This window comes from Bidens hawaiensis, unplaced genomic scaffold, assembly GCF_021521415.1.
Source record: "Bidens hawaiensis isolate Kalapana, Puna unplaced genomic scaffold, B.hawaiensis_p1.1 tig00022500_1, whole genome shotgun sequence".
Classification (NCBI taxonomy): Eukaryota; Viridiplantae; Streptophyta; class Magnoliopsida; order Asterales; family Asteraceae; genus Bidens; species Bidens hawaiensis.
In genome coordinates, this window is record NW_027493500.1 from 214,233 (window position 1) to 223,776 (window position 9,544).

A 9,544-nucleotide genomic window follows, 5' to 3' on the forward strand; every position below is an offset into this window, starting at 1 on the left:
TTGAGCTGGTCATGGCAAAATATGTTAGGCGGGTTAAGTAACAGATCAAAATAGGTAAATTATTATGTGCAAGTCAAAACAGATTGGGTCAAGCTGGTTCTACCTGCTCATACCTTTATTGGCCCGTCTTGATTGCTTTGACCAACATACATATACTGACAACTTATCTTACAAACAAGTTGACATCGCCATCATCATGGTGTTAATTTATTTAACATATCATTGATAATAGGTAATTTATTAGACAAACCGATAAAAGGTAACAAAAGGTAACAACATTAAGCTATTATTCTTGAATTTGTAAACACGACAATGCACTTGTACAAGAGTTTTTATTTGTCACTCCTTATTTTGACAATTACATGAACTTGTGTTTGGGAACATACCTCATTCAAAAGCATTCCTCCTTAGACGAGCAAGATTCACTAGAATTGATACCATTAGCCAACCGTAAACTTTTTCTAGAGCCTTAAAGTATGCCACCCTCCAGCAACGGACGAAGTGCAAACTCCCAAGTAGTCCCACAAATCCGACAACAAACCCTGAGCCCATTCCAACATAAAACCACAAGCCTTCGGTATCATCTTGACCTTCATCCTCATCAACATGATTGTAAGTTACACCATTTCCGGTGCAACTCCTTGAAACTTGTGGCCCGCACAGTCCATTGTTTCCTTCATAAACAGACAGATCATCTAGAGTTTGAAGCTAATTTCCAACCGGTATTGGGACAGATAAGTTATTGAATGAAAGTTCAAGTAGCTTAGAAAGTTCAAGCTACTCAAACTCTGAGGAATCCGACCAGACAACTTGCTTTGACAAGTCTAAAGATTCCAATTGCTTTAGATCTCCAATGATCATTGGGATCTGTCCCTTTAGAAGGTTTCCAGAAAGATTCAGATTCTTTAACCCCACGAGATTAGTCAGAGCATCGGGAATTTCTCCACCAATATTGTTGTTTGAGAGATCTAAGGATGCAAGTAGATATCTTGTCTTGGTGTACAACAACACAACTCCCTTCATGGAAGCTAATATATTTTCTTCATAGTTAAGATTAGTGTATTCTCGATCTCTTGAAGTCATGATCATCCCGCTTAAATTCCCAAAGCAACGAGGGATTTTCCCTTTTATGTTATTATGTGCCAAGGTTAAATATTGCAGAGCATTGAGACGACAAAGCTGAATCTTTCCAGTAAACTTATTGGACTGGAGATCCAAAGATCTAAGGGCAGATAGCTTTTCACCTATCCAGAAAGGGATAGTACCCATCAAAAAATTGTTCCCTAAATCCATGGTCCTCAAGTTTGTCATGTTTTGCAAGGACACCGGGATATCCCCCTTAAATTTGTTGTTGTGCAAGTGCAACGAGATTAAATGTTTTAGAGAACCCAATGAGCTTGGAACAACACCGGTTATGGTGTTATTTGCAAGATCTATCACCCTCAAATTAGTTAGGTTTCCCAAGCATCCAGGAAGCTTTCCAAAGAACTTATTTTGTGATAAATCAAAAATCACGATGGTAGGAACCTTGCATATGTCTTCTGGAATGCCTCCTGTGAAATGGTTCTTTGAGAGATCAACAACTTCCAGATGTGGGTTCATTGTTTCATTTGTTTGAGGAATATTTCCTGATAGTAAATTATTGGAGAGATCCAAAAAGTTTACGTCTGATGGAAATATTGCTAGTGATCCTTCAATTTTGTTAGAGTTCATTTTTAGGATCCGCTGCTCCTTCTGATTATTGTTATTGAAATGAAGTCGTGGGAGTTTGCCACTGATCTGGTTATTGGACACATCCAAGTAAATAATCTGAGCCATGATGTTTTCAAACCACTCAGGTATTGTATCTTTTATATTCGAGTTTGAAAGATGTAACATTTGAAGATTTGTCGGTGTTTGAAGCCAATTCGGGAAGCGGGGTCCGACGTAGCAGGAACTTGCCAAAAATATATGCAATTAGAAGAGAGCGATCCATTGAGAACTGAAATTGAACTCTAACAAATTTGTTGACAACACCAGGTAATTAAGATTCTTTAGCTTGGTGAAGTTGTTGGAATAATCCCGATCTCGTTAAATATCCCGTTAGTTTATTATAGTTTAGTTAAACTTTGTTAAATAGACAGTTAACAAAGTTATGGTGTAAATTGTAATTAGTTAATAGTTTGTGTGGATATTGTAAATAGGGAAGTTAGATACAATGTGATACGTCGTTTATTGAAACGTTGCGACGGTAGAATTGTAACCGCCGGTGGGTATAAATACCACCACCGGCCACCATTGTAAATCATCAATTGGCCACCATTGTAAATCATCAATTGAAGACAAAATCAATAATAAATAACCGTTCATACTCAATTGTGTTCAAATATATTTTCGTTTAATTTCTGCATATTGTGTTAATCGATTCTGAAGGCCATCAAATTGGTATCAGAGCAAGGCACTAAGAACACGAATCAAACCCTAATCGCCGATTGAAATCAAGAACGAAATCACGAAGGATTGCAGAAAATAGAAGAAACAGACATCGCAATTTTGTGCCATTACAATTAAAATCTCATTGGAAAACATACCTCTGTTTGTTCTAAGCATCAATAAAGAATTAGAAGAGGAATCGGAAAACAAAAGGGATAGCCGGAATCGGAAGAATCGGCGCTAGTCTTGCAAGTCTCTGAACGTGGACAAGAAAAGGCAAAAGCAATATTGGGGTTTTAATTACACGAAAAAATAAAAAAATAAAAGAGAAAGTCATTTGATGCTCTGTAGAAGCATTATTAATTTTTAATATAAACAAGTGTTTTGATAATTGTAAAACTTGATTTATAAAGGAAATAATTTATTTTGAAAAAGGGTACTTTCAATAAAGATAAAAACCTATCAAGAAACAGGAGGTTCAATATTTTCGATTCAAGAAGTAATTGGTCATGGGCAGTTTAGCTGAGGTGCGATCAAGTAATCGAAAGAACCAGGGGGTTGTATTCTAGCAAGTAACAGGAGGTCAGAGATTCGATCCAGGAAGAACATGATTAAAAGCAGTTTGGCAGAGATTTGATCAAATCCAGTGGTGACCGAAAGACTAGTGGGCTGTACTTGCAAGTATATATAATTCAACCGAAAGCAAAAGTAAAAGTTGAATAGTGACACACCAATTCATTCAAGATTGGGAGAAGGAAGAAGACTCGATCAATGGCTTGCAAGAATAATGAATCCGTAAAGGAAGCAGGACCATCAATGACGCTACAATGCCCAATTTTGAATTCAACAAATTATACAATTTGGGCAGTAAAGATCATAGCAATTTTTTATGTTCATGGAATCTTGGAGGTACTTGAAGAAGAAGAAGGTGCAGTTGATGTTAAGAAAAATAGGATGGCTATTGCATATCTCTTTCAAGCAATGCCCGAAGAAATTGTTCTTCAGGTTGCTCATCATAAGAAAGCAGCAGACATATGGGCAAACTTAAAGGCTCGTTTTGTGGGAGCAGACAGGGTTAAAGAGGCTAGATTACAAACTTTTGAATATGAGTTTGAAGCCTTGAAAATGAAAGATACGGACACTATCGATGACTTCACGGGAAAAATTAGTCAACTCGTGTCACAAGCCAACAACCTTGGATCCACAATCGATAATAAAAAACTAGTCAAAAAACTTCTTAAATCTGTACCAAAGAAGTACATTCAGATTGTTGCTGCAATTGAGCAATTTGCAGATTTGAATACTATGTTGTTTCAAGAAGCCATTGGAAGGTTAAAAGCATATAAAGAACGCATCAAGGAGTCAACCGAGGAAGAAGACAAACATAATAAACTTATATTCACCAACACATCTGGAAGAGATAAGTTTAAAGAACATAAGTGTAAGCATTGTGGCAACTGGAGTTCAAACCAAGGAAACTTTTGACAAGGCCTGGGTAAAGGTCGTTGGTCCGGGAAAAGTAAAGACGGTGAACAAGCTCATGAAGACAAAGGCCATGGAAAATTAGGCGAACCTATCCGTGAAGATAAAAGTCATGTGAGATTCCATAAGTGCAACGAGCTCGGACATTATAAAAGTGAATGTCCAAAATGGAAGGATCAGGAGGCTCTTCTCGTTTGGAATCAAACTACACTATTATGAATAATAGCAAGTCATAATACAAGATCGAGATTAAGGGGGTGATTGTTGGAATAATCCTGATCTCGTTAAATATCCCGTTAGTTTATTATAATTTAGTTAAACTTTGTTAAATAGACAGTTAACAAAGTTACGGTGTAAATTGTAATTAGTTAATAGTTTGTGTGGATATTGTAAATAGGGAAGTTAGATACGATGTGATACGTCGCTTATTGAAACGTTGCGACGGTAGAATTGTAACCGCTTGTGGGTATAAATACCACCACCGGCCACCATTGTAAATCATCAATTGAAGACAAAATCAATAATAAATAATCGTTCATACTCAATTGTGTTCAAATATATTTTCGTTTAATTTCTGCATATTATGTTAATCTATTCTGAAGGCCATAAGAAGTGAGTTTCAGAAAGGGGTCCGACCAACGAATTACGGATGAGATCTAAATTCTTGAGCATTGAAAGTTGCCCAAGACTCATCGGAATGTTCCCACCCAATTGGTTATCATTAAGGTATAAGTCTTCTAGCCTCACGAGTAGTCCAATGCTTGCGGGAATAGGACCATAAAACATGTTTACCGAAAGGTCCAGATGAACAAGGCTGCTCAAATTACATAACAGATCTGGCATCGAAGTATTAAAGGAATTCCATGAAAGGTCGATGGTAGCAAGAGCGCTGAACGTTCCAAGAAATCCAGGAAGTTTACCATGGAAGTCATTATAATGAAGGTCTAGATGCACTAGGCTGGTAAGGTTTGAAAATCAGAAAGGAATGGTGGAATTGATGAAATTGAAAGAGAGATCAAGTGAAGTAAGAGACGTGACATTGACGAATTTAACTGAATGTATATTGATATCAGACTGTGCAAGTCTAAGTGTAGTCAAAGAAGGGAGCATGTTAACTGGATGGAACCAATCAGCATGCTTACCAATGGTTATCTCGGATAAATCCAAGTATACTAATGACGATAGCGAAGACACCCATCCCAAATCATCGACTGTAAGCACATTAGTGTGTCGAATAATATTGTTACTCAGATCAAGATATTGTAAGTTTGAGAGATTTCCTAGATGATGGGGGACTACTCCACTGCCAAAACCTGATTGTGACAAGTTAAGGTACTCCAAAATTTTAAAGGATCCTATGAATTCAGGAATGTTACCTGATAAACGGTTCAAACTCAAATCCAAGTAACGCAAATGCTTCAGATTCTGTAATGAAGGACTTAACTCACCTTTGAGCAATTTGCCATGAAGATCAAGTTTCACAACATGTCCATTTCGACTGTCACACCGAACTCCTTGCCACTTACAGCAATATATTCCGTTCCATGTTGATAGAAGATTATGTCTGTCGATGAGGGTTTGTTTGAATACAAGAAGGGATTGCCTTTCCATTTGGATACATGTTATGTTTGAAGAAGTCGTAATGATGCTTAAGGCTAATGCTTGGAAGAAGAGGAATGAAAAAATGACATGAGAACTGGATTCCATTTTGGAGATGGATAAAGAAAGTCCAGCCTCACAAACAGGGGAGGATCTTATACAATCCTTTTGTAACTATTCATCCTGGCATTTTTAAATTAAAACGTATACAAAGGGTTTTGACTTAAGCCAACATGAATTTTAGAGCATATTAGTCATTGTACATATTTGTACTTATAGTGGACTTTGACTTGCCCGTAATATTAAATGTTGCCTGGCTGCAATTTTTCACATGGAAAGTACCCTGTCAATTTCCAAAGGTTTATATCTAGAACAACCAACTGTTTTTTGCTTACCAGAAATTTCTTTCCTTTTATTATTTTCCACGACAAATTAGTAAATAATACACTATTTTTTTTAACTGATCTGGTTATTAGACAACTATATATATTCTTTAATTTCATTATTTTAACTATGAATTCACTAAAAAACAGAGGAGGTATGGAACGTTGTTGCATTCAGTGTCACTTGTAAAAGTAAGGACTGCAAAATCTAGGAAGAAAAAATTGAAGTTGGCCCAATTAAGTTAACTATTGAGACTTCATGAGTTCATGTGCATTTTTTCCCCACTTCGTGGCTGCTTTTCATTTGTGTATATACCATATATTCATTTAGCTTACAAAATTATATATAGAATGTAACAGTTGTTTCTCTATGGTTTATATTTGAAATGTTGTGGAGATTTATTTGCTTAGGTGTGTTGGTATCAGAAGATTAATAACAAAGAATAATTAGGGAATGATGAAGGCTATTGATTGAATTGATAATATAAAATTGCATACATCAAGAAAACAAAGAGCTCTCTTAAATAGAGAACTTTACAATGGATAAATGCATAATACTAGGGCTAAGCATAAGACCAGGACTCTAACTTACTTGACCAAGTTTATAGCAATTATTCAAACTTAAACAAACTTAACAATAATCAAATAAATAAATTAGCCTTCATGCATGTAGCTCACGAGAGGATGGATCACTTTTCATTACCCTCCCTCGATTCATGCTCCATTACTCCAAGCCAGTATCGACAATGAACAAACTTTTCTCTAGAGAGGGCCTTTGTTAGAACATCTGCAAGCTGCTCATTGGTGTTACAATATACTAACTTCACTTGTTCTTGAGATACCATTTCTCGAATGGAATGATGCTTGAGTTCAATATGCTTTGAACGACTATGCAGTATAGGATTCTTGTTCAAGTTAATAGTGGAACAATTATCACAATACATAAAAGTAGCAGCTTTTTGATCAAATCCGAGATCAGTGAGTACCCTTTTTAACCAGACTGCTTGGCAAGTAGCTGCAGTTGAGGCAATATATTCTGCTTCTGTGCTTAAGAGAGCAACAGTTTCTTGCTTTTTAGAACTCCATGTCACCCGCAGCACTACCAACGGAGGAAATATTGGTTGAGACACTTTTTCTGTCATCTTGACAGCTAGCCCAATCACTTTCAGTGAAGCCAATCAACTCAACCTTTGTACCTTTAGCAGAGACAAAAAGAAGTAGTACCTGCCACATATCTTAGAATCCTTCTTGCAGCTCCAAAGTGAATCTTGGATGGTGACTGCATAAACCGAGCTACCATACTCACAGAATAGGCAAGGTCATGCCTACTGTGAGTTAAGTATATTAGTCCTCCTATAAGACTTCTGTAGTTTACAACATTTGCTTTATCAGCTTGTTCTTCTATCATCAACTTCTCACAAGCATTCATTGGAGTATCTTCAGGAGTGCAATTCATCATACCAAACTTCTTTAACAAACTTTTAGCATATTTTTCTTGACATAAGAACAGACCATGTGTGGTTTGTTTTACCTCCAAGCCCAAAAAGAACTTCAGTAGCCCCATATCTGTCATTTCAAACATTTGATTCATACCATTCTTGAACTCTGCAATAAGCTTGGAACAATTTCAAACATTTGATTCATACCATTCTTGAACTCTGCAATAAGCTTGGAACAAGGACTAGTGCAGATTATGGCATCCACATACAAGCACACATACATAATTTTCTAATGATCACCTGCCTTAACATATAAAGTTGGTTCACTTTCACTTCTCATGTGCCCATTATTGATAAAGTGGCTATCAATTTTGGAGTACCAGGCTCTTGGAGCCTGTTTAAGACCATACAAAGCCTTGTGTAACTAGTATACATCTTCTTTTCCTGTGACAACATACCCTTGAGGCTGGTCCACATGAGGTAGGATCAAATAGAAAACATATTTTTTGTGAGAATGATAAGAACCAATTAGAATTCAGTTAAGAACTTAATTAAAAAGGGTACTATGGTAATTGCCATCGATCCTATTTTCATGGGAGAATTCGTATGCCCAGTTTTTATTGAGTTATTATCTTAATTCCTATTTTCATGCATCAATTAAACAATTAGTATCAAAAATCAAAGCATGACACATTTATTTTCCTTCTGCCATTTGATAATTCTTCAAACTTTGGATTTGTTAATTGAATGGATGAATAACTTTGCGTGGAATTCTTTATTAGTTATTGTAATTGAATTGGCGTGTTATGCTATATAGATTTATTTCACATGATTCAATTTTTCAAGTTTGTAAAAAAGGATGAAGCATGTTATAACAACACACACTCCAGTAATAATAATTAAATATATAACAACACCTAATTTATAAGCAAATGTTGCATAACAACACATATCAGTAGTAGGAAATGAAAGGAATTAACAACACATAGGTGATTGATATAAAAACAACACAAACAAATGCCTATAACAGCACCAAATAGCACCGAAAAAATTAAAACATTAAGGTTTATTAACGGCACATTTTAAAACAGCACCAAAAATGGTAGATTTAAGCGAACCAGTACCAATAACAATGAAAAAATAAATTCAAACAACATAAAACCAGAGCATTTGGACTTTAAACGTGTAAACGATCCGTCCAAATTCTTCAAAGATTTCAGGTTGATATTGAATTTGGAAGTCCGTTAATTATTCAATTGTTTCTATTGTGACTAACGTAGAATTTGGATGGATTAATGGAGGTTTCTGAATTTAAAAAACATATTTTGACGATTATGCCCTTTTAAAAAGGGGAAAACATAAATAGTCAATAATGCTTAGTTGGCACATATTTAACCGCTAGATCAAATATTGTGTGGCTTGGATTTATTCCTATCATTCTTACCCAAAACTTGTTTTCTACCGGATCCATCCTCTGGTCAACATATATTTCTTCTTTTAAGTTCCCATTCAAAAATGCAGGTTTAACATCTAATTGGTGTACCAACCATCCCATCTGAGCTGCCACACTTAAAACAACTCTTATAGTTTCAAATCGAGCTACAATGTCTCTTGATAATCAATACCATGTTGTTGAGAATAACCTTTAGCCACAAGTCTTGCTTTGTGCTTAAGGATATTCCCATCTGGCCAACTTTGGTTTTAAATAGCCACTTTAAACCCACTAGATTCTTACCTTGAGGCAGCTTCACCAATACCCATGTCATGTTTCTTTCAATGGCATCTAACTCAGTAGCCATTGCTTCTTGCCACTCTTTCTTGTCAACAGCTTCATCATAGTTTGTTGGGTCTGTGACATTCAAAGCAAACTGACAGTTATAGTAGTCGGTATCAACATCTATCTTTCTAGTATCAACAATAACATCTTGGGTATGTCGAGTTCTAGGATGAAGTGGTGGAGTGCTATTGTGACTTTGGTTGGTGGAAGCAACAATAGGGATATCGGGTGAATGTGTTTGAGCTAGAGATTGTTGGCTATTTTGGCTTTGTAAGTCATTTTGGTTAGGTGTTTGTATAGGTGAGGAGTATGTAGGGCTGTTAGGTGGTTATTGGTTTTAGACTCATTTAAAGGAGGAATGGGGAATGGATCAATATAGGCTTGAGGATGCTGAGTTGGATTGGTACTCCATTGCCACTTCTCATTTTCAATGAATTTTACATCCCTTCTGG

The 9,544-nt window shown here is 36.1% G+C and overlaps 1 pseudogene; it reads right to left on the reverse strand.

Moving 5' to 3' along the window:
* Nucleotides 1-317: 317 nt before the first annotated feature.
* LOC143565626 (receptor-like protein EIX2) lies at nucleotides 318-5,601 on the reverse strand (annotated as a pseudogene).
* Between the last annotated feature and the right edge of the window lie 3,943 nt (nucleotides 5,602-9,544).